Source organism: Eumetopias jubatus, unplaced genomic scaffold (assembly GCF_037043125.1).
Source record: "Eumetopias jubatus isolate StellerSeaLion01/CBP00866 unplaced genomic scaffold, mEumJub1_p1.0 scaffold_8, whole genome shotgun sequence".
Lineage (NCBI taxonomy): Eukaryota > Metazoa > Chordata > Mammalia > Carnivora > Otariidae > Eumetopias > Eumetopias jubatus.
Genome location: NW_028274814.1, coordinates 7,406,315 through 7,432,532, shown reverse-complemented (window position 1 = coordinate 7,432,532; position 26,218 = coordinate 7,406,315). Strand labels below are relative to the sequence as shown.

At 36.3% G+C, this 26,218-nt stretch overlaps 1 protein-coding gene across 5 annotated transcripts in view; it reads left to right on the top strand.

The window, feature by feature from the left end:
- Positions 1-26,218, top strand: part of WAC (WW domain containing adaptor with coiled-coil) — an 84,340-nt gene that overhangs the window by 3,747 nt on the left and 54,375 nt on the right. The window lies entirely within an intron of this gene.

Sequence of the window (26,218 nt, the reverse complement as noted above, 5' to 3'; positions counted from 1 at the left end):
CCTTAATTCCTAAACAAGTCACTGTAGAAATAAGGTATTGAGCTGAGCATCTTAAAATGGATACCAGTGGCTTATAATAAGAGAATGTGTTTATGAATATGCTTTATTGAGAGAATGCAGGACATTTTTCTAAGAAAAGAACTTTCACCTTTTCAAGTAAAGTCTTCAGTTTATTTGACTCAGTTAAAGATTCTTGTTGCTGCTTAAATTTATTTTTAAAGGAGTTCAAATGTATTTCCTATTGATAAATTATGAATTTAAAAGCTTAATACAGTTTTTGAGATTGTTTACAAGTTAAAAAAAAACCACCTGTGATTATAAAATTCTTTTGGGTTTTGGTTAGCATTTAAAAATACTATTTTCCAGATTCTCCAGGATTTTATTAATGTAATTTTTATACCGTTTTCATACAAATATTCAACTTTTTTAAAGTTAGCCTCATTTCTTTTGTACGGTGCTGATACCCTTCAGTTATAACCCTCCCTCAGGCTCTTTGTGGTAGGAGGCTAAGAAAAAGTAAATCCGTAACTATTTTCAGATTTAATTTGCCCAGATTTTACCAAAAAATCAGATTTCATGTTTAAAGCATGTATTGAGGCACAAACCATTTTCACTAGAGTAATTTAAACATCTGGTTTTTCCCACTGTAAGATCTTCTATTTAATAGATAACGTGTTTGAGATACATATATACAACAGTGATTGCGCTTTCAGAAGCTTCTAAGGAAACTCAAATGAGTGCCATGTGGCTTTCTGTCCATGAACTTCTCAATACTTTGCTCACTTTTTAAAAATATCCTTCATCTTCTGGTCTTCTTTTTCCGCCTCTTAGGGTGGAGATCAGCTTTATTCAGTGTGATCAGATAATCAGAAACATGGGTGTTCTCTGTCCATAGTTACTGGGTTGAGGAAATTAATGGTTAGAAGATTGCATTGAAATGGAAGGATTTAGACACTGGATGAAAGGAGAATACAGTTCTGTTGAATATAGCTATAGCATTGTCCTACTTATGCAGATAAACTTTATTTGTATGTAACCAGTAGGAGGTGGGTTTCGTTATTAAGTGTTACAAGTCCTTTGATGGCAAAACTACTTAAACTATTAATATTTTTAATTTTGTGGGTAGATTTTCCAGTGTTAGATATGGTTTGAGATGATACTATTTTCGGTTACTCTTCTATAGTGGATTTCATTTTAAATGTTAGCTCTTGGAAGGCAGGTCTTATTTTGTGTTGTACTGTGCTTTATTGTTAAAATTTCGGTGATTGTGACAAAATAGGATGTGGTACAGATGAGTATCTTAGATTCTCTTTTAGTGATTGTGGTCTGGTTAATGTATTCTCTATCTCCAAATCCAGGAAGAAGTCAGTTTAGGCACTCTGGGAAAGTTCTGTAAATGTTTTTGAACATTCACAGTTAACCATACCTGATAATTCCTTTATAGGTGAATTAATCCCAAGACCGTTCTGTTGCTTATTCATTCAACAAACATGGGGCAACAGTTGTGTGGTATTCCTGGAAGTAAAGATAAAATGTGATCCTTGCCTTGAAAACTAGTTTGAAAGGCTTTGACTTTTGGCAGCTAGTGGTGGTTGCAGCTGCTAACTTTATCTGTACTCCTTTTTTCTTCATTTCGATTTTAATTTTGCTTCTTATGTGAACTCCAGATACTTCTAGGGTTTTAGTTTTCTTTTTATTTGCATCTGGTTGCTGATGCTTCTTACAAAACTTCTAATTTTTCTCATCTAGTCATTTGCTAAGTTAAGCCCCACTTTCTAATTTGCTTTTTAGCTGTTTATCTGTCTTTTTCTGGAGGCTTTTAATTAATAAAATAGCTCCATTTCTATCTACCATTTCTAATATGCCTGGCTGCCATATTCCTTTATACTATATATGAATAATAATTATCATAAAATATGAGATCTCCATTCTGAAGTTTGGAATGTCTCTTTGATGTTAATTCTCTTAAAGATGTGAAGTGGTTGTTCTTTTCTCATTAATACTTAGATATTTAGTCCTTATACACTGACTGCTGGTATTTTATTGCTGATATGTGTTTGAAACTTGAGTTTTATAAAGTGCATAAGTATGATTTTTTTTTTACAGGCATTTGTATTCTTTTAGATTTTTATTTTTAAGTAAATGTAAGTTATATATATGTAAGTATTCATAGATGTAAAGTCAAAACCATTTCCCAGTGTTAACTGCAGTGATCTGTGCACCTGTGTAAGTAACTTAATTTAAGAACAGGTTAGGGGGCACCTGGGTGGCTAAGTTGGTTTAAGCATCTGACTCTTGATTTCAGCTCAGGTCATGATCTCAGGGTTGTGAGAGCCAGTCCCACATCTGGTTACACACTGGGTGTGGAGCCTGCTTAAGACTCTCTCCCTTCCCCCCTCCCTCCTTCCCCCTCTCCCTCTTAAAAAAAAAAAAAAAAAACCACTTTTAAGAACACGTTAGTATATTGTTTATTGACCTAATATTAGTATGTTATTTTCATTTTCATTTTAGGTTTTTAAAAAAAATACTTTAATAAATATCTACTAACTTAAGAGCCTATGTGATATGATTTGTAATTTGCATTTTAGAAAGCAGGTTAAACAAATGTGGAACTTACAAAATCAAGGTTGGGCTTTACTGGCATCTATCTACATCACAATGTATTTTTTACAGTGATTACTAGATTTCTTTTATGACACCTTGGATTTCCTTGGAAAGTGCCAGTTCGAAAGTAATGTATAAAAGGACTTTAAGTAATTTACTAGGAAAAGTAAAAGCAAGGAGAAGGATTGTCAGTTGTAGAAATCTTAAAAAAGACTTACTGTAGCATAATATGTACAGTTAAGAGAGTTAGATTTTGTCCTTTTCGGATTTATTAAAGGGAGTGTAGATTATTGTAAATTAAGGGCCGTTGAGAGTATAATTAAAGATTCTTTAACTTGGTGAATCAAGTTATTTATATTCTGTGATTTATTTGCAAAACAGTCTTTTGTTTAAAAATAACCAAAAGCAAGAATCTTAAGGTACAGTCATTAGATTTGTTTTTATAACTTAAACATGTTTTGAAAAGTGCGGCTGACATCCAAACCGCAGAAGTATGAGCATACAGTACATGTTTAATTTGTATTTTCGTGGAATTTTAAAAACACTTTCTCTTTAGTTATTAAAGTATGTTTTTCTTGAGACTTGTTTTAAATGATTATTTTACCAATTAACTTCAAGAATGATAGTGCAGATGAGTATAGGATGAAAGGTATCTTAAGGATTCTGGAAAGATGTTCCATAAAACTTCAGCCTCTTGGGGGTTGTCCTATTTTTCACATCCCTCTCAGAATTATTTGTAAGAAACTTATTAGAAGATATATTTGGAATACTTGTTAGAAACCTCTTTTTTGGGGATAGCTTAACTCAGTTGACTAATTGAAAAATATTCTTCATTGGTTTCCTGAGCATTTAGATATCTTTGAGTACAAAGTAAAGTTGCCTTTGGTGGTTTTGGTAACCATTGTTTCTAAAGATTTGAAAAACTTTCAGCTACATAGTGGCTATGTTGTTTTGTCATGTAGCTATGTTTGGAGATATTTGGAAATGTATATTCATTTAATTTTCAAACAAAGGATACTATGTAACATTTGAAGAAATTGTTCAGTAGGGACTATTTGGGGATAATTGGTGTTTTTATAGTTTTTTTAAAATATAATTTAGTAATGTTTGAATCTTTTCACATTGGCTGATAGACTGATACTTGGGTAACACGCACGGCCTTATGGTTATTCAGGTAACTATGTTTTAAATAAAATGTGCTTTGCATTTGTAATGCTAGAAACTTATAAAAGTGAACAGTCTCCTTTGATCCTCCTATTGCTCTTGGAAGGTAGAACAGATAGCATCCGTTTTACAGTTTTACAAATGAGAGAAAATTTACTTGTATAAAATTGAACAAATAGTGGCAGAGCTGACTCTAGAAATTGGTCCTCTCTATTCTGGTAAATTGTTTACACTGTCAGAGAGGAAACATTTAGGCATATTGATAGCTTATTTGGTGGGTGTTTACTATAGCACAAACTTAAATTTAAAGTCATATCCTCTTGTGTCTTAAAGCTTTCACCCAGCGTCCTCAGTGGTTACACCTAATTTAGTTCTTATCAAAGCCACGGCATTGACATTGGCACAATATATGTGTGTAGTTCTAGACCAAGATAGCACATCAGTGTTTTACTTTTTAAAAGAGTTTTAACATGAAAGTTTGCCAAACTTTTCGTTTGGAAGCAGCCATTTTTCTCACGGCCTCATATTCCGGTACTTTGTTTTCAAAGCAACTTAGAAATTTCATACAGAATCTAAAGTTTACTAATAACTTGGATTTCAGTCCAGTGAAAGAGATAAATATTACCTATTTTTATTGATCCATGCTTTATAACAAGATAGTAAAGTAGGCAGGTATATTTGCATTGGATCTCCATAGGTCAGTTAAAAACCACAGGAAATAAGTATTCCATTTCAAGAGAAACAGAATAAGCTTGGCAGGTTAGTAGTCCTAATATTTCAGTTCTTCAGTGTTTTTTTTTTTTAATTTTAGGAAATATAGACATGTGTGCATGTATTTGAACACATCCATGTCATTTGTCTTAAAACATCACTTTTTAACATTTCTGTTCTTAAAGGGATGGTTATATATTGTTAATGATATAATGGTATTTCTGTTTCACATCAAAAATATTTTGGAATGGTTCACTTTGATCTTTTTAAGGCAGTTTTAATTGAACTGTTCTTTAGTTGTGCAAGATGTAAAGTTTCTGGTACAGGATTTTTGGTCCATAATTCACAGAAAACTAGATTGTCTCTGTTAAGTGTCTGCTTATTGTCTTCTGTTGTGCTAGAATGGTTGTGGTGTGTGTAGTTTATCATTTTGTTACAATGCTGGAAAGAGTGAAGGTAGCAGTGAGCTGGGGCATCTTTACAGGGCTTCTGTAAGTGGGACCACATCTGTAACTACTCTGCTTCTGGGACTGTACTTATCAGAGATACTATTTGTTAATCATTTCAAAAGCAGTTATTTAGGTGTTGCAAATGTCTCCTAAGAGAAGAGTCTTTTTTCTACTTATTTATCTGATACTTTATCATTTTCAAATCCCTTTTACACTGTTTCTCATCTGATCCCACAACCCTTTGAAATAGACTGATGAAGATTATTCCTGTTTAAGTGGGAATACTTGGGAATATAATATGAAGGTAGAGCTAGGGTGTTACATATAGCTAAGAGACTGGCTTTCCAGTTTTAAGAATTAATAGTAGCTTAAATATTTCACTTGGATTGTAGTTACAACCACTTTCCAGTTCTTAAAATTCAACCATTATACTCCTGGCTACCACCTTCTCTTAACCAGGACTCTGCAAAAGCCTCTGAATGGTGTTCTTTTTGCATCACACAATTATTTCCCACACAAGTGGTCCAGTTAAAATGCCACTCAGCTCACATCACTCTCTTTCTGAAAACCCTCCAGTGGCTCTCTGTTACTTTAAAAGGCCTGTAAAAGACCCTGTGTAATCTGGTGTCTGGGTATTTCTTCAGCTTCCTCACCTACCATTCTTGCCCTTGTTTGTGCTGCTCTGTCCATTCTGGCCTTACAGGAAGAAGTTTGTTCTTGTCTCAAGAGTACTGCATTTTATGCTCCTTTCTAGGATGTTCATCTTTTTGTGTGTCCTCCTGGTGCACTCTCCACTTAAGTAATGTGCTTAAATGTCACCATCTCCCCAAGGCCTTCCCTACCCTTCCCGATCACTCTGAAACCGCCATCCCCGTCATTGTCTATCCTTTTCACTGAGTGTTCTTCCTTGTACTTCACATAACTTGATGTTACTTACTTAGAGTCATTCTGCTATAACATGACTTGTGTGTCCCTGAAAGTTGTCATGCTATGCAAAATCCCACCACAGGATTTATGGGAAAAATGAAGTTGGGCACATTAAAGAGATAGGAACCCAACAAAAATCATAGCATGACATATTAAATGGTTAAGGAGTACATTAACAGTACAATAAATATGGTACTTTACCTTCATAAACACCTGAAATTAGCTTGTGGGAGGTGGGCATCTTTTGAAAGGGCTGCAGCTGGTGAGTTATTGTGAAGTGATGGAAGGAGGGTTATCTGAAATAACCCTCGGAAAGTTGTAACACTAATTGTGGATGGATATAATTCATAACTCATAGGTTGAATTGAGGTAGCTTGAAGATGTTTGGGGTGTGTGCTTTGTGAATTCCTGTGTAGCTTGGTTCGTCTGGGTACAGCTAATGTTTTTCACAGGTGAAACTGCTCATAAGTGGGAAATTTGTGTTATGCTCAGATAATTTCTTGATTTGCCAATAGTGCTGGAACAAATGTGCATTTTCAAATACAAGTGTTAATAGCAGAACTAACTATATTATAGCTTTTCTTTGCTTGCCTTCTGTGGAATATATTCCACCAGAACAGGGAGTGAATTTTTGTTAACTTGTATTTCTCTTGCGTAGAACAGTGCCTGATACCTTGTAGCATTTCAGTAAATGGGTGGCTAGAATAATATTGGAATTGTTATTACATGTAAGGTAAATGAAATTGCAGTTTTCTGGAATAGTGCTTTTGAAACTTGAATGTGTATGGTAATACCTGGGGATCTTGGCTAAAATGCATATTCTGGTTAATGTGAGCCACAAACGCAAATTACATGTGTGGTTTTCTAGTAGTTCTGTTGAAGTAAAAGTAAAGTGAAATTAATTTTAGTATATTTTCTAACCTAGTCTGCCCAGAATATTACCATTTCAACATGTACTTGTTATTTTTATAGCTATTAATAAGATTCTTTACATTCCTGTTTCTGTGCGAAGTCTTTGAAATCCAGTATTTTACACTTACTTTATAACACCTTTCAGTTTGGACTAGTCACATTTCTTTTACACTTACTTTATAACACCTTTCAGTTTGGACTAGTCACATTTCATGTGCTTACTTGCCACATGAAGTGGCTATTGGACAGCAGAGTTCTGGAGAATATGATCATTCTGTTGGTCTGTCTAGCTTCACACATCTCTGTTTCTCTCAAGAAATTTTTCATATGCCTGATTTCTGAAATACCATGTAAATGCAAGGTATGGTTAGAGTTAATGAATCCTTGAACTATAGAGTGCTCTTGTACTAAAATTTTTCTCTGTTCAGGACACATCAGAAAAATTAGAGAAAGGAGGAAAATAAAATTGCCTTAAATCCTGTCATTTGGAGTTAATCAGTTTTTTTTCATAGGACACATTCTTGTCCTAAAATATCAGAAGGATTTTACAAATAGCTTTTCCAGAATTTTTATTAAAATGGTTTCATATTCTGTTATGCCCTTTATTTTGGCTTGTATTTAATATTTGTGTAGTGGGTTCAGTGGACACTTTGTGTTGAGTATCAGTCTCAGAGGACTGACTAGGAATACTTTTTAGTTGGTTCTTAGAGAATATTAGTATTTCATTTTATCTTTAATGTATCGAAGTCTTCTTTCAGTTAGTGTTTAAGTCTAGTGTCTGATACTTGTAGCTAGGTGATGTTAGGCACAGTACAAAATCCGAGTTTCTGTGCCCACTCCCTTAGGATTGTTGTGGAAATTATGTATTGAAAATGCTTTTAAAGCACATGGCTAAGTGCCTGGACTGTGACACCCTAAATAATTAGGTTCGCTCTTACTCCTTTGACTAAGTTAGTGTCAGATCAGCAGCTGTAGGTCTCAGACTATTCTCTTCTTTAGAGTTAGGAAGGAAAACAGTGGATATTTCAGTTGTCAAACTGAAGGCCTGACAAGTGAGAGCTACATGAAGGGGGCTCTGGGGTGACTAACTTGGTGCCTGCTCATGCCCAGGACTTTGCAGTTCACAGATTTTTAGATAGATGTAAGGATTATTTCCTCCAGATTTGGCTGCCTTATTAGAGTCACCTGAGAAGCTTTTAAAGCAGCAAGGTCCTTGACTCCCTCTGAATTACCATGAGTCAAAGCAGTAGGGGATGTAGCCTAGAAAACTGAATTTTTAAATAAACACGATTTATTTTAGATATTATAAACTGCAGGTCTAGGGAGAGTACATGGAAGAGGAGGAACTCTTGAGTGGGATAGTAAAGAATTTTATCATTAGGAATCTGGAAGTCTGGAGTGGTTTATTTGCCAGATCATATGTTAATGTGTTATCTTCGTTTTAAAGAGTTTTCTTCTCTTTGACCTTCTTTCCTGATTTATAGATTATGCAGTTTGTGTGTAGTTTTACATTAAATAGCTAGCTTAGTTTCATGTGGCATGGACATCTAATGCCCCACAGTAGAACTAATGCTGGACAGTGGAGAAGTTTCTAACCAGTATCAGCAACTGGCAGGCAAGTGAGATATATTTGGGTAGTATCAGGAGCTACTGCTATTGCTTTTTAGATGAAACTGTCTTTGGCACTCGGGGTAGCCTCCTCCTCCCGCTACCCCCCAATCCCTGTGCCTTCCTTTTGTCTTGAGACTGTTGAGTGGTAAACTTCATTTAAGTAACTGATTTGTGAAGAATAATTTTGCAGACTCTTACAACTTCATAAAAATGTGTGCTGGTTGATCATGAAAACGTTGATTATAATAGGAAAAAGCTAGCAAGTTGGAACACAGTATGATAGGCTGTAAAAAGTAGTGTTTTCCGGTGCCTGGGTGGCTCATTTGGTTGGGTCTCTGCCTTCAGCTTGGGTCATGATCCCAGGGTCCTTGGGATCGAGTCCTGCATTGGGCTCCCTGCTTCGTGGGGAGTCTGCCTCTCCTTCTACGCCCCACCCCCGCTTGTGTGTGCTCTCTCCTCTCTCAAATAAATAAAATCTCGCCCCCCCAAAAAAGTATTCTCTACTGCCCGTGGCCGCCTCTGTGGTGGTATGGGCCAGTTTCTGTTCCTGCTGTTTTTTGGCTCCTTACTAGGGTTTTAAAGCCTTTGTATTTAATACTGTATGCATAAATACCTCTATCATGGGACATTTAAATTATAAAAAATATTAAGGGTTAAGTCACAAAGCTGTACCTAATAAAACTGTAGACTAACCTTAATTTTATAGTTTTGTGTAATTATGATAGTTCCTTTTTTATATAACTGTTGAATGTCAGTGCTGATTATTTTGGAAAACAGGACAAAGTGCTTAGCCTTTAAAATCTCCCCTTTGATTTGGGCCAGTTTTTTATTACCTTGACAAGGAGTGGGTGAGTTCCAGACACTGACTCATATGTAGGGATGTTCTTCATTTCTTGGGAAGAACAGATTCAAAATGCAGCTCTCATCTTAGTATTTCGATGTTTAAACTATTACTTTCAGTACAGACATTAGGAGGTGGAAATCTTACCTTACTGTTTGTTTAATTTAGTGTATTAGTTGATTTTCATTTTCATCGTAACTATAAAAATAGCTCACGGAAAGACTTAAAATAAGTATGGTCAGTCTTGAGCAGGAGAACTACTGGGAGCTGTTATGCTGTTTAATTGACTTTGTCAGCACATGTTATTAGCATAGTTAGGGAATTATACACTGTTCACTACTTTTTCCCCCGTTATGTCCTTGCACGTTGGCACATCATACATTTAGGATTTGAAATTGTCCTTTTATGTGATGATTTTGGGCACATTAGCTAACTTTTGGTTATATAAAGCCATATGTTACTAGCATTGCTTGTAATTAGGATTTGGATTAAGATAGAAGTAGAATTTAGTTTTTATTTTTTTAAAGATTTTATTTATTTATATGACAGACACAGCGAGAGAGGGAACACTAAGCAGCGGGGAGTCGGAGAGGGAGGAGCAGGGAGCCTGATGCGGGGCTCCATCCCAGGACCATGGGATCATGGGACCATGACCTGAGCCGAAGGCAGACATTTAACGACTGAGCCACCCAGGCACTGCTAGAAGTAGAATTTAAAGAGAATTACAGTTGATATGAATACTTTGGCATCAGAATGATAGAAACGTTAAGGAAGAGCTCAAGCTTGAACCTGATACACTGGGAGAATCCAGGAGATAATAACGGGGCATGGGGGCCTAGAAAGTTAGATATAATCTTGTTTAGAATTTTGCTATATGGGAACCATATCAAAATTTCACTAATGTGGATACTTCTCATTTCTACTTTGATAATGTAGAATGGGTTGTGTTAAAAACATCTTATGTTACCTATTTTGAAACAAAAAGGTTTATTTAATTTTTATAAAATCAGTATTTTATAAAACCAAAGAGCAGTTACAACAATGAAAGCATGTTCAAGGTAGTCATTATATGTAGTTCCTGCTAATTACATGTTCTGTTTCTTCATTAAAATTAGAACAGCCGGTCGTCTGGATGGCTCAATTGGTTAAGCGTCTCTGTCTTTGGCTCAAGTCTTTGTCCTGGGGTTCTGGGGTCAGGGAGTATGCTTCACCCTCTGCATCTGCCCCACCCCCCGGGGCCCCCTCCCAGCCCAGCTTGTGCTCACACTCTTTATCTCAAATAAAAAAAAATTAGAACAGCATTGTTGATGAAAGGTAGAATATACAGTTCTTCTGCAGCCCTTCACTGTAGTTCTATATGAGGTTAAATCATACGATATTGCTATTTCTGTAAGTAAAAAAAATGATACTTAGTTTCATGTGGTTCCACCTAAATTATAACAGATTTGTAGCATATTCTGCTTCTTGTTAGGGCAGTCCCCTTGTTTTTCAAAAACATCTAGGTTGTACTTAAATATATTTTCCTGCCTCAATAATCTTTTTAAATGTTTATTGCCAAAAATGGGCATCCATATAATGTTCATTGTGTTGGTAATGAACATCCTTGTTCCTGACTTTAATGGGCATACTTCTATGGTTTCACCTTTAAGAATGTTTCTTTTAGTTTTTTTGGTAGGTATTTTACCAAGTAAGACATTTTCCTTTTCCTAGTTTGCCAAGAGTATTTATCAGGAATGTATCTTGAATCTCATGCTTTTTCTGCAACTGTTAAGAAAGATTATCATATCATAAACTTTTTCAGGTTATTAATATAATAAATTACAGTAGGTTTCTTAATGTTGAAGCACCTTTTCTTGGTCATGGGATTCATGACTTTGATGTGCTAATTTTTATTTTATTTTTTAATTTTTGCCTTTATGTCCACAAATGAGAAGCACTGTTGAAAATGGATGAGAAACATTTGTCTTTTTCTGTGCCCTGAAGCAGCTTAAATAATAGCAGAATTAATGGTTTCTGAAAACTGTGGTTGAATTCTGCTATAAAACTCTGCTGTTATTGCCTTAATGAGTGGTAGAACTTTAGCTCTTTTCACATTTTTTGTATGGTTATTGACTCTTTCCCTACAGCTTTAATATTTTATTAGAAAATGTATTGATATAAAGTTTAAAATTTATATCTATCAACAGTTTGACTCTTTTCTTGTATTAATATCGTTACTCTCCTATACTTGTTAAGAATCAGACTTAACCAAAGATTCATTTCTTGTATTGGTATTTTTAAACAAGCTACAGAGGGGCACCTGGGTGGCTTAGTTGGTTAAGCATCTGCCTTTGGCTGCGGTTCTCCTTGCTCAGCGGGGAGCCTGCTTCTCCCGCCTGCCGTTCCCCTGCCTGCGCTTGCTCTCTGTCTGTCTCTCTCTCTCACTCTCTGTGTGTCAAATAAAATCTTTGAGGGAAAAAAAAAAAAACTACAGAGAAACAACTCTTTTCTACTTTTCATTTCTTCTTGGATTCTTCTTTGGCTATAATTTCTTCAGTTGAATAGTTTATTTTGATTTTTTTGTTTATTGAAAACATTTAAACATGTAAATTTTCTAAATTTCACTGCTTTGTTCATACTGCATAGATTTTGATGCAGTTACAGAGTGATTGCATTTTTATTCAAATCTAGATGTGATTCCAGTTTTGTTTTTTCTCTCTTTTAGCCCAGGAGTATTTGGAAGTACGTTTTTAAAAAAAATTTTTTTTTGAAGATTTTATGTATTTATATTGGAATGAGAGCATGCGCACAGAGGCACATGGAGGTGGGGGGCAGAGGGAGAAGAGAGAGCATCCTAATCAGACTCCCCCTTGAGCAGGGAGTCCAATGTGTGGCTCCATCTCATGACCCCGAGATCACAACCTGAGCTGAAATCAAGAGTCGGAGGCTTAACCGACTGAGCCACCCAGGCGCCCCTTAAAATTTTTAATGAATTTTATAAGCCAGTATTTTAATAATTACTACTACTTGACTTTCTGTTAAATTCTAGTTTTATTGGCCTGTTCGAATTAAGATTTTTTTTTCCTTATCAGAATAATTATTGTAAGTATTTTGTGGATATTTGAAAATAATGCATTTCTTTATGGTACAGAGGATTCTGTCAGATCAAGTTCTTTATGTAGCATAACTATATAATATAAATCTTCCGTAATCTTAATTTTTACTTGATCTGTTTTCTGACAGGTGAGAAAGTTTTCCATTGTGATAGTGGATTTCACTTCTCATTCTTTAAAACATTTTTTGCCTCACGTGTTTTATCTGTTTGCATGAAGATTTGGAACTAATATTTTTTATGAGTGGTAATCTGAAGTTTTGCATGCCCCAACATGTCTTCATTTTGTCCTTATACAAGAAGAATGATCTTTTGGCTAGATTAAAAGATATGAATCCCCCCCCCCCTTTTCTGAAGATACTTCTAAATTGGTGATTACTGTTGTTGTTGCAGGTGAGAAGTCAGATCTCAAACCTGGTCTTTTTATAGATAGCTCTCCATTATGATGTATGTCTCTTAATTTAATTCTCCCACCCCCTACCTGGAGAGCTTTTAGGATTTTTATTTTTCTTTATCCTAAGATGTAAAATTTCACCAGTATCTTTTTGTAACTGGGGTCTTTTCATACCTCTCCTTATGGCTGTTTTCATCAAAAGAGAGCCCTTAGAGTTGTTCCCTCCTCCTCCTCCTCCTACCCTCCCCCTCTTTAAAAAATTTATTTATTTATTTATTTTTATTTATTTATTTTTTTAAATTTATTTATTTGACAGAGAGACACAACAAGAGAGGGAACACAAGCAGAGGGAGTGGGAAGAGGGAGAAGCAGGCTTCCCGTGGAGCAGGGAGCCCGATGCGAGGCCCGATCCCAGGACCCTGGGATCATGACCCGAGCCGAAGGTGGATGCTTAACCGACCGAGCCACCTTTTTTAAAGATTTTATTTATTTGAGAGCGAGCTAGTGTGGGAGCATAAGAGCACAAGTGGGGAGGAGGAGCAGAGGAATAGGCAGAGGGAGAAGCAGGCTCCCTGCTGAGCAGGGAGCCCCATGCCGGGCTCTATCCCAGGACCCCTGAGATCATGACCTGAGATGAAGGCAGACACTTAACTGACCGGGTCACCCAGGCGCCCCTTAAAATTATTTTTGACTCTTCACCTTTTGGAACTTTTGTTAGATGTCTTTTGGTTATATTCTACTTAACCTCTTTCCTGGTAAACAGTAGATACTTGGATACTTTTTGAGAGTGAGAATACGTTGTACTCTGGAGACAATCCGTTGGCATATTTCTTCCAGCATTCTAATTAGATTTAAAGATGTGTTCATTTCATTCATCTATTGAAAGTTTTATTTTGGACAGTCTACTTGTAATTTTTTTATAGGCTATAATTTTATGAATCTGATTCAGTAGAAATACTCTGGGAATTTACATTATTTTTAGTTTTTTCCATGTCAAATATGTTTCCTCAGAAGGTTTTCTGTTTGAGTTTTGTGCTTCTCTTCCACATTATTGGGTTCCACGGATATTTGCTCTTTGTAGTTGACTGTTCACATTTGGGAATGAGAGTTTAGGTTAGCCACTGTCCAATAGAACTTCAATGTGGTTGAAAATGTTCAAGGTCTGAGCTGTCCATATGGTAGCCACTAGCCACATTTGAAATGTGGCTAGTAGAACTATGAAATTCAGGTTTTAAAGTTACTTATTTAAGCCCATTGCCATTATGCTGCTTCTCTCCTCACTTGAGCTGCTGCTTTTTTATTGTTATGTTAATCACCATAGATTACATCATTAGTTTTTGATGTAGTGTTCCATGATTCATTGTTTGCGTATAACAACCAGTGCCCCATGCAGAATGTGCCCTCCTTAACACCCATCACCAGGCTAACCCATCCCCCCACCCCCCTCCCCACTAGAACCCTCAGTTTGTTTTTCAGAGTCCATAGTCTCTCAAGGTTCATTCCCCCCCCTTCATTCTTCCCTTCCTGCTATCTTCTTCTTTTTTTTTTTTTAAGATTTTATTTTTTTGAGAGAGAGAGAGCATGAGAGAGGGGAGGGGCAGAGGGAGAAACAGACTTCCCGCTGAGCAGGAAGCCTGACTTAGGACTTGATCCTGCTACTCAAGGATCATGACCTGAGCCGAAGGCAGTCGCTTAACCAACTGAGCCACCCAGGCGCCCCCCCCCCTTTTTTAAACATATAATGTATTACTTGTTTCAGAGGTACAGGTCTGTGATTCAACAGTCTTGCACAATTCACAGCGCTCACCATAGCACATACCCTCCCCAATGTCCATCACCCAGGTACCCCATCCCTCCCACCCCCCACCACTCCAGCAACCCTTAGTTTGTTTCCTGAGATTAAGAATTCCTCATATCAGTGAGGTCATATGATACATGTCTTTTTCTGATTGACTTATTTTGTTGAGCTTTTTTTTGCAACTGCTAATGATTTCTTGGTTAACAAGTCCACTGAAAAACCTTTCAATTCATAAGTTGTTTGAAGTGATTTTTCCTTCTTTTTATTGATAGATATTTTATGATGCTGGTTTTCTTTTCTGTGCTGTTTTCATCTCACTACCTGCACTGAACAGTTAGTATTTCCTGAGGTGTTCTGCCTGGGCTGCTGCTTGTTCTATAAATCCTACCCTTTGGTTTCCAGGGCCACCTGTCGTTTTGATTATTAAGCATGTTTCATATGGTTTCCTCATAGATAACTTTCCTAAAATCTTTTCCTAAATTGATTATTCCCTGGTTAATGCTTTCTTTTTTTCTGTCTTTAGAGGGGAATTCTAGACCTCACTGTCCTCTTAACTATTGCAGCATCATTTTAACAGATCTTTTGTTTCATTCCTTATGCATTGCTGTCTGAATAAAAATTTTAGACTAAGCATATTATTCTCTTCATTGACCCTTAAAGTCTTCATTGATAATGTATTGACAACATAATTGTCTAAATATATGACTTTTCCTCCTTCCTCATGTACTTATCTGGGAAATATTCCTGTCTGGTGTACATAAAGAACACAAATGAAAAGGGAACACCTTTATGTTCACGCCAGAAATCTGGCATCTCAGAATAGATTTTTTGCTTGTAAATACAGCTTGAAGATTTGAAGAATTTAAAATCTTCTGAGTCATCCTTGCCAGGAGTCCAAACTTCTCCTTTTCTCAACCCGCCCTCCCTCTCTCTGTACTACAGTCATGTAACTCTACCTACCCAGTCCTAGAACATCAAATTGCTGTTGTCTTTATGTTTTCACAGCTAAAACTGTCCTCTCTCCAATCCTACCACATTTTTTTTCTCTTGGCAAGCCTCTGAATCCTTCAAGATCTCAGTTCTTTATTGTATGAAGACTTCCTTGAACCTTTTTCTCTCACAGTTCTTTTATAGGGAATTGTAATTTTTTGCATATGTGGTTTGTCTCGTGTACTATAAGCTCTGAGAAGGCAGAGACTATTTTAATTTTTACTGTATCAGGACCTGGCATATAAATGTAGGTGTTCAATAATGTTAAATGTCTTATATGCCATTTGACATGTCTAGTGCATGTCAGAAATAAGTGAGTGGTAGTAACCTTTAGGGAATTAATTGGTTTCAAGTTAAAGTTAATTCTTCAGGTGCAGTTAAGAGTAAAATAATAAGAATTTACTATTTCAGAATTCCTAAAGTGTGATTGAACTTGGTTTTTGTACTATTTATGAAGGACGCACATAGTTTATTCAGACCTTTAGGAAAACACATAAAGTTTTAGTTAATAAACTTAAAATTGTGTACGTAATCAGTAAGTTAATTCCACCACATTATTACTAATCCCTTAAGTGGCTCTGATTTTTAGACTAATATCAGTAGCTTTATTATAATCATATATATGATATTCTAAATTCTGCAGACTTTTTACTAGTTTTAACTGTTCCTTTCCTAAATTATTGTTTCTCAAACCCTCTTAAGTTCATGCCCCACTATAGAGTTTTACTTTCTGTAGTATATTAGGCAGAAAAATGGGTTGGATTTTTTTTTTTTTTATGGGTTGGATTTTTTTGTTTTTTAATTGTTGTTAGTCTGTTTTCCAACTATAACCCTGTATTTGAATATTCAGTAGGTTTTTCAAGCTTATTGAAATGAAGAATTTCCCTAGAAATTCTCATATGTAGTGCTCCATTTCTCAAGGGTAAGCCCTTGAGAATTGCTGCTCTAATTATTCTTAATTAGTGATTCATTGTGTTGTGTTTTATTCCTAAAAGTGACTAAAATGTTAACTGAAGATCATTTTGAATCAGGGAAAAAAAGGAATGCAACTATAACATGGCATACTTTAGCTCTTGAACTTGTGCATTTTGACAGTAAAACTGATTTTTAAAAAGCAAACTCTTTGAGGGGCACGTAGGTGGCTCAGTCCATTATGCATCCTATTCTTGATCTCAGCTCAGGTCTTGCTATCGCAAGAGTCGTGGGTTCAAGCCCTGTGTTGGGCTCCACACCTATTTAAAAAAAAAAAAGTTAACTCTTTGAAGGTGTATAAGCTACTCCTACCCAGCAATGGCTAAGTTGGAAGTCTTTTGGGATTGAATTCACATTTTGTTGAAAATCCAAGAGCCACAAGTAGCAGATCATTCTTAATTTCTCTTTATTTTTTTTAAGATTTTATTTATTTATTTATTAGAGAGAGAGAGAATGAGAGAGAGCACATGAAAGGGGGAAGGGTCGGAGGGAGAAGCAGACTCCCTGCTGAGCAGGGAACCTAATGCGGGACTCGATCCTGAGACTCCAGGATCATGACCTGAGCCCAAAGCAGTCGCTTAACCAACTGAGCCACCCAGGCGCCCACTTAATTTCTCTTCTCATTTTGTTTTTGATATGAAACATTAGCCAACGTTTCTTCTACTGTATTTGCCAGTATTTTCATTGAAATTACTCATTGTCTTTAATACCCAAACCCATCTTCAGTGATTAAAGAATTAGCTTAAGATATTTGAGTGAGGGGCGCCTGGGTGGCTCAGTTGGTTAAGCCTCTGCTTTTGGCTCCCGTCATGGTCCTGGGATAGAACCCCATGGGCCCCTTGCTCATGGGAGCCTGCTTCTCCCTCTTCCTGTTCCCCTGTTTGTATTCTCTTTTCCTCTGTCAAATAAATAAATAAAATCTTAAAAGGAAAAAGAAGATAATTGAGTGAATGTATTATAGGTTCAGAAATGGTTTCTCAAGGAGGAGTAATAATTGAGAATTGACATCGGAGAGTCTTAGGGTGAATACTTTGAAAGTTCCTAATTACTTTTTTGGTATGTGAGTATTCTAATGTTTTGTTTTTTTTAAATCACATTGTCACTTTTCCAATTTTTTCTTTGTGTTTATTTTGAAGGATATATGTGGTTTTTAAAAGCTATCTCCTGACTTTGAAAAGCACTAATTTATGTTTTTATAGCTGTTGGAATGGTGTATCATAAGATTTTCCCTCTAGGCTCGGAATTGATCAAATAAGTGGAGAAAGTCATTTTGTTGGGCAGAGTGGTATTTAAGCTTTCGTTTGTTAGCCCTGTCTTTTTTTTTTTTTAACATTGTAATCCTTTCAACATCATTAAGATTAGTATCAATGGAGGAAGGCAGGGAACCATATAGAGAGCTTTCATTATGTGTGGTGTTATTTCAGAAGAACCTTATTGGTTGGTCTTTGAGTTACTAATATACATGTCAAAGCATCATGTTAAGGAACTATTACCAAGTAAAATTTAAAACATCAGCAAAGAAAATATTGAGTCATAGAGCCAGAACTTTTTGAATATTGACTGGATTCTTTTGTCTGTAAGGAAGTTCTTTGGAGTTTGGATATAATGTGTCTTTCAGGATGCTATGCTGCTAGAGCTAGATCAGTTAACTTGATAAGAATTAAGATGAAAACATGTAAAGTGGAAAGAGTACCAATCTTGCGATGTGGATATTACAGTTTTTGCTTTGCTGGTTATGAGCTTTTTAACCGTGGGCAAATACTCATGTTACTTCTTGGCTACTGATTTTGTTTTCCTTTCCCTTTTTTCAACAAGTTGGATTGATAATCTCCAAGGTCCTTTCCAAATAAATAGCTTGAGATGTGTACATGAGAACCTTCTGATTTTTGTGATTTAATTATGATTTCTGATATTTGCTGTGTGTCCTGCCATTCCATGCTAACTAAAATACTTTTCCTGCCAGAAGTATAATAAATTTGTGTAACTTCTTTTGTTTGTGTGAGGACCTTTGGAATATTTTCCACCAGTGTTTATTTGGTATTCTCACTACTCTATAGTGAAAGGTAGAACAGCATGATAGTTTTCTTTGCATTTTTTAAGTTTAAGTTGAGAAACAAGGTTTATATTTTTGAAGACCCTTATCAACAGAAACCCTCTTAGAAGTTTTTACTGTATATAATGTAGAAATGAGATTTTGTTTATATAAAAAGTGGTTTAGTTTTTTAACCTTATCAGTACAAGTTTCCAGTTTATTAAGTCTTAAGTTGCCCACCAAATACAGAACTCATGTTTTGCTTTAAGTCAGGATATACTCATTTTGACTCTCCAAATAGAGAGTATTAAACATTTTAAAGTTAATCTACTCAGTTTCTTGTGGGTTTACTTTTAAAAAAATGAAAGAGATACTAATTTCATATTTTAGAAATTCTTTTGTATTCTTTGTATTTTAAATGGAGAGCCTTTTCTGGTTTTTACTTGATGGATGAGATACGGGAATTATAAAACAGGCATTATGCAGTTACATAGTGCCATTTAACACTTGGGAAGAGTCCTTACAGGTTTTATGTTTAAAGTGTGTAAGTGAAGCGTAAATGTTAATACCTAAATTTGACAATTTGTTTTTGGTGAAAATTGATTTTTCCAAATGCAAATATCTGGCATGAGTAAATACTTGTAATATTGTATAGGTTTATGTAGCTGCGGAACTCAATGAGCACTGAGGAAACATCCTGGTTGTGCATTTATCAGTTGTATGAGCTTCAGTTCTCTTTGCATCTTGGTTTCCTTTCCTTAGCATTTGACACTCTTAATGCCATTATCCTCCCTTATCCACATTATCCGCTTATTCAGTCTCTTAGATCTTGCCTCTGAAATAGCTTTTGAATTCATTCATTTTTTCTAACTCAAACCCTGATCCTCTTTTGCTTGAATTAAAGCAGTGGCATACTGCCCCTTCCCTCCCCCACAGTTCATTCTCCGCACCACAGCCAGAATCACCTTTTAAGGAAAGTACATTTGCTCATTCTTTATGTAAAAATCTTTCAGTGTCTTCCCACTGTCCTTAAGATAAAGTACAAATGTTTCACTGAACAGCTTCCCACATCTCTTTCTAATTTTCTAGCCCTCCTATATGCTTCAATTCTTTGAAGATAATGAGTTCTGTCACACCTGGGTAGTATTTCACACATGCTGGTTCCTTTTAGAAAATGATCTCTCCTCCAGGCGCTTTTGCCTCGTTAATACCATCTTGTTTTTTAGGCTTCGATTAGAGAAGTTAACTTCCTCTAACCTCGCAGTCGCCAGTCCAGGTTGGTTAGGACATCTGTTACCACATTTAACACTTTATTTATGGTGATTATATGGTAGTGCCCAAAACTTAGCTTCTCATTTTCCCCTCTCAAACCTGCTTTTCCCAGTTTTCTGTATTTTGTTAAATAGAAAATGTAGCCTCTCAGTTGCTCAGGCCAATAATCTTGAGCCTCCTAAACCGATCCTTCTGCTTTCCTACCTTCTAACTCTTCAGTTTATTCTCCATGCAGCAATCATATCAAGTTGCTCCTCTACTCAAAACCTTCTCAGATGTCCTTACAGTGACCCACAGGCCCAGTGTGATTCGTTCCTTTCCCCATTGTTACATCTCTGACTTTGTGTCATTTTACTTCTCTCTTGCTCAGCTTTAACCATACTGACATCCTTGTAATTCCTTGAGCATTTCATGCACATTCCTCCCTCACAGTCTGTCTTTGCTTTTCCTCCTTATTGAATATCTCTGATATCTTCTATCGCTTAGGTAGTTTGAAAATGGTATATAAAATGTGTGATTAAGAGTAATTATTAGAGAGTAATAATGAACTGAATGAATTGAATGGAATAATCAAAAGGATTACAGCGACATCTGTGGTTCTGTGGTTCTTACCCAGGACAGCAACAGAGTGTTCAAATGCTTGGTTTCTCATCAATCTTTTTTTCTCCTACCAGAGGACTAAATCTTAAAGAGTAAATCCAATGCAGTAATTTAGTCTGTATTTTTTTCTTTTTAATAGAAGTTGAACATACACTGTGAAATATACTACCAGTAACTTTAGTCTACCAGTTTTTTTCAGTGTTCTTCAGAGCATACTTTATTTCAGAGAAATCTGTATTTATTACAGTTTTAGAGAAACATTCTGACTTTTTTCCCTCCCTTATGCTCAAAAGCATGTGCAGGTATGGTTCATGGACCAGTTGTTCCAGAATCCTTGGGGTGTTTAAAAATGCCACCCAGTTCTACTCAACAGCCAACTGAATCAGAACCTCTGGGTGATGAAACCTGGATGTCTCATATTTAACATGCTCCCAGAAGTCATGTTGGTGCACATAAAGTTTGACAGCCATTGCTTTGTGCTACATGAATGATAGAATTAGAATTAATAATGGAATAGAGGAACTAAGAATTCCATGCCATGATTTATTAGTGCCAGAAAGTTTGGGATAGACTTTAATTTAAAATTTAACATTTAATTTAAATATATTTAAAACTTTGAAAAAATTTTAAGTTTATAATTCTGATGCTGAGAGAACATGGGTTCTTTAAGAGTGCAGAAGTACCCTTCGTTTTTTTCTGGAGGCAAGTATGAAACATTTTGGATTGATCCAGGATCCAGGAGGAGTTGTTGATACTTACATGCCTTCTAATTCTTAATGACATTTTGTTACTTGGGGATTACAGTAGAGAACCTTGAGAATACTCTGTGATTCAAACCATAGAAACATAATGTAGAGTATTGTAAAGAGTCTACAACCCCTTCTTTCTAGGGAAATGCCTTTTTTATCTTGGTGCTTTGGTTGCATCAACAAATTTTAGATGTTTGTTAGAGTATTTGTGAACTGTTTTACATTAGCACTCAGTTTTTAGCCTGAATGTGAATGGGTTATTTTGGGTTGAGGACAGCTATTTTTTTCCTACCTTCTCACAGCTTTATTAAGTAAAAACTTTGCTGCATTTAAAATCCATTTAGTGTATAACAGTTTTAAGTAGGAGATTGTCCTAAACATTTGGGACTGGCACTTGGATACTTTGGTTATGTTTCTGAAAAGGCTGCTTAAAGTCAAAATTATTTAACATGAAACAGTCTTTTTTTAGTAAAAAGAGGTGGTTATGCCCTGAGGTGTTTAGGAATTAGCTTTGAGTACCTGTGTAATTGCCGTATAAGCTGGTGGGCATAATGTAATGCGTTTGCAATGCCAGTATAAATCATTGAGGCAGTATAACAACAGCAGTATGAGACTGTATTAATGACATACAGTATTATCATTAGCTATATAAGGTATGAGATTTAGCAAGCTCAGTCTTGAGAGATAAAACTTTACCACTGTGAAATTATTTTTCATTTTTTTTCCCTGCTGTCACTTTACTTTGTTCTCCAATGTTACATGCAGCAGTCTACTTTTCTCTTTTCTTTTTTTTTTATCCTGTGCGAGGCTTGAATTCTTACGACCCAGAGATCAAGACCTAAGCTCAGATCGGGAGTCCAGCGCTTAACTGACTGAGCCACCTGGCACCCCAGCAATCCACTTTTATAAAAATAAATTACAAAGTTTATGTGAGCAGACCGACCTGTGTAAATTTGGTAATTCTTCTCCTTGATCCTCATTATTGCACTCTGTTGTGTCAAAGACTACAGTTATTTTAATGAAAGCAAGTAAAAAAAAAAAATACTGAATTTGCTTCAGAATCAGTAAAAGCTGGTGCATTCAAGAAGTTCAAGGAATCCCAAGGTAGGATGGTCCTGGGGCTTAAAGACACTGTAAAGAGTGGAGCAAAATCTTTATACACTGTAGCCTTTTTAGTTGATGCAGTTGGCAGGCACCTAGAAGCCAAAGGTTGACTAGAAACAAAAATGAGAAGATAGCAAGGAATTGTAAAATGAATCTGTAGTCGTGCCGTTGGTACAGATCAACCAACATAAATTTGTTACTGTAACAAATGGAATATGTAAGGTAAGAAAACATAAGGAAAAGTGTGACTTTTTTTTTTTTAAAGATTTATTTATTTGACAGATAGAGAGAGGGAACACAAGCAGGGGAATGGGAGAGGGAGAAGCAGGCTTCTCGCGGAGCAGGGAGCCCGATGTGGGGCTCGATCCCAGGACCTTGGGATCAATACCTGAGCCAAAGGCAGACACTTCACGACTGAGCCACCCAGGCACCCCAAAGCATGAAATTTTTCATAAGATGTTGATGTAGGACATAAAAATAGATTGGGCATCTACCATGTGCCAGGCATTCTGGATATTGCAGAGAACAAGATAGTTAAATCTGCTCTTAAGAAACTGACATTCACAGAGATAATAAACTTAAAAATATGTGAGTTAGAGAAAAGTGCTACCTCATAGAAAAATAAAGCTGAATAAGAGGAAATAAAACAATCTAGGGAAGTAGGGGTTGTTACAAAGAAATGTTGGAAGTAAGGGTTGCTATAAAGAAATGAGGAAGGTAGGCATATGACTATGGGGTGAAGAAAGTTTGTTCCAGGCAGAGAACAGTAAATGGCAAGGGCTTCACGTGAGAGCATGTTTGATGTGTTGGAACAAGATAGCCATGGATGTTTTTAAGGTGAGGAAGTGATAGAAGGTGATGAGCTCAAGAGAGGTGAGGCAAGGGAGCTCAAGAGAGGCAAGCAGGGCCATGTAGGCTTTTGAAAGGATTTGGGCTTTATTTTGAGTAAGATAAAAAACCATTGGAGGATATTGAATGACTTAATCTATATGAGTAAGAGAAGCAGCGAGGTCACTTAGGACACTATTGCATTAGTCGAAAGAGACAGTACTGGCTTGAATTAGGATGATAAAAGTGGTATGATTCTGGATGTATTTTGAAAGAATCAGCAGATAAACTAGAAGTGAAGAAAGACTCCCAAGAGTTTTCACCCAAGCATTTCTAAGCTGGAACTGTCATTGAGATGAAGAAGACTATACAACAAAAGGTTTGGGGTGTGGGTAGGGTTGTTTTACATTGGAGAATCCTGTTCAGACATCAAAGGGAGATGTGGAATAGGCAGATGACTGGGTCTGGAATTTAAGGAGGAGATTGGGCTGAAGGCATCGGCATAGAGAGTAAATTTAAAACCATGAGACTAGATTTCACCCAGACTATGAATAAAGATGAGGGGTCTGCAGCCTTTCTTCTCTGTAAAGGACCTAGATAAGTAAATAGTTTCATCTTTGCAGCCAAAAGGTTACCCGCAAATAATCAGCTTAACCAATGTAGTGCGGTGGAACCATGGCATTTTGTAAAGGAATGGGTGTGGTCAGATTCGACCAGCAAGGCATTTGCACACCTCTGCTGTCAAGAGATTACCGCAGATTTATCTGGTAGTACCAGATGTTTGGAAGTCAGGGACTTGAGTGACTAACAAAGGAGATTGGGAAGGAGCAGCCAGTAGAGTAGAAGAGAACCTTAAGAGTTATCTCCTGGAAGCCAAGTGAACAAAGTGTTCCAAGATGTGTGTGATGACTTATGTCTAGGTCTGCCAGTAGGTTGGGTAATGTGGGAACTGGCACCCTTGAGGGTTTTGACTTTGATGGCAGTTTCCTTGGACTCGAGGGAATGAAGACCTGATTGGGGTGGGGAGAGAGGTGAAGACGTTGACTGACACAGAGGAGTTTTGCTATAAAAGGAACAAAAGTATGGTGGCGTAGGATGTGGGTTAAAGGAAAGGGTTCGTTCTTGTTTCTCTTTCCTTTTCTTTTTTTTTTTTTTCTTTTCCTTTTCCCTTGATGAGAGCCATATACTGATGGAACTGCTCCAGTAGAGAGGGAGAATTTGCAAAGGGCTAAATTGCTGGAGCAGTGTTGAGATTTAGTATACAAAATAGAAGGTTGGCCTTAGATTGGAGCGTTAACAGTTCAGTGATAATAAGTAAGAGGGCAGTTTATTACTATTACAGTGTATATACTGATTATTCTTTGTCAATTATAGCTGGAGAGATCACTGTTACACCGTTTTTTAAAGGAAGATTTATTTGAAACTATAGTTGCTGAATTGGTGTCCTTCATGCTTTCAAACTGCAACCTTTGGTGCTGTTGGTGTTCTGCAAAAGTACCTTGCTTTGTTTTAGATAGCTGTTCTGGGTAAGATTTTGTTTTGGAAAGAGATTCTTTAGGCTTTGAAAACCATTTGTCAAAATATATTCTGTTAATATGAAGTGATAGATGTCAAACTTAACAGTAATGCAAGGTGATGATCTGTAGCTCTTTAGAACTGTATGCTCCCCACTTAATTGAAGAAATACATCATTACAAATAAAGGAAGCCTCTTGTGTACTACCCTTTCTCAGTCATATTATCCTTCGGACACCCCACCCTCAGCCCCATCCCTTTCCTAGAATTACCCTGATTTTGGTGTTTGTTGTTCCCATGAATTTGACTTTATTGTTTAGATTTTGTGTTTTAACATTAGATTTTACATTTCTAAAATACACTTTTATAGATTTTCTTTTGACAAAAATTCAACCAGAAATGAAAAGTTTACTTTTAAATGGTGTTTTTAAAAACAACAGTTTAAAACAATTGACATTTCGGTGTGTGGATGTGTGTTTTAATGGGGTTTTGACCCTAAGGGGTAGGTGGGATGGTGAGTGAAATAATGGCTTCCTCTTCTATTTTATCAGAATCTTTTCTGGGGTGGGGGTGGTTGGGGAAGGGTTAACTTGAGAGGATCGGGGAACAGAGAACGAGGAACTAATCGTGATACATGATATGTCACAGACCTTTGAGATGAGTTGTTTCCTAATAGATAATCTAAGTGTCGCCCCCCCCCCCCGCCCCGAACTCCTTTAGGGCAGTGACATTAATTGAAAATCTGATTCAAATAGAGTGCACCATTTACAGCATGCTTTCTGGAATGTGTTGTCCTTACACATAATAAATGCCGAATAATACGGTGATTTAATGAGAAAATAATGTTATGGTTAATAGTTTCTGAGTTTGAATATCTTTTAATATACTTTTAGGAGATGAGAAAGGTAACAAAAGTTAATAAAATTGACAGTATTTAGGCATTTTCTAGTCCTTTTTTGAAGGGGTCAGACGAATTGAATATTGGTTTTCCTTTACCATATGTCAGTTATGTAAATAGTGTGATGCATAAGTGGCATTGTGGTACAGTGAAGATAACAAAATTAACAGTAGGGCAAAGGACACTAACCCATGTTTGTCTTCCATTTATTAACTCTGTAGCCTTGGGCTCATTATTTAAAAATTTTCTCTAAACTTTGAACTGTAAAATAGGGTTTAAAAAAATGATTAGAGAGAGAGAGAGCGTGAGAGAGCGAGAACGTATGTGTGTGCAGAGAAGGAGAGGGGAGAGAATCTCAAGCAGACTGGATGGAGCCTTTGGACGCAGGGCTCAGTCTCCCCACCCTGAGATCATGACCTGAGCTGAAACCGAGTCAGATGCTTAACTGGCTGAGCCATCCAGGTGCCCCTAAAATACGTATTTTTACTACTCTCCCCTCAAAGATTTGCTTGATGATTAAATGAAATAATTATTTGAAATCTGTATCAATCCCTAACGTGTTCAAGGTAATCAAGATTTTATTTTGTTTCTGTTTTATGATACTTTCTGTTTTGAGTAAAAATCTGTTTGATTTAGGCACAAAGCAATATTATTCTTTGAGCATTACTCTTCTCAAGTAAACTCTTTCTCCATACTTGGGATGTTTAGTAATACCTAATATTTCAGTCTTTATTTTGTCTTAGATCCAAGCTTAGCA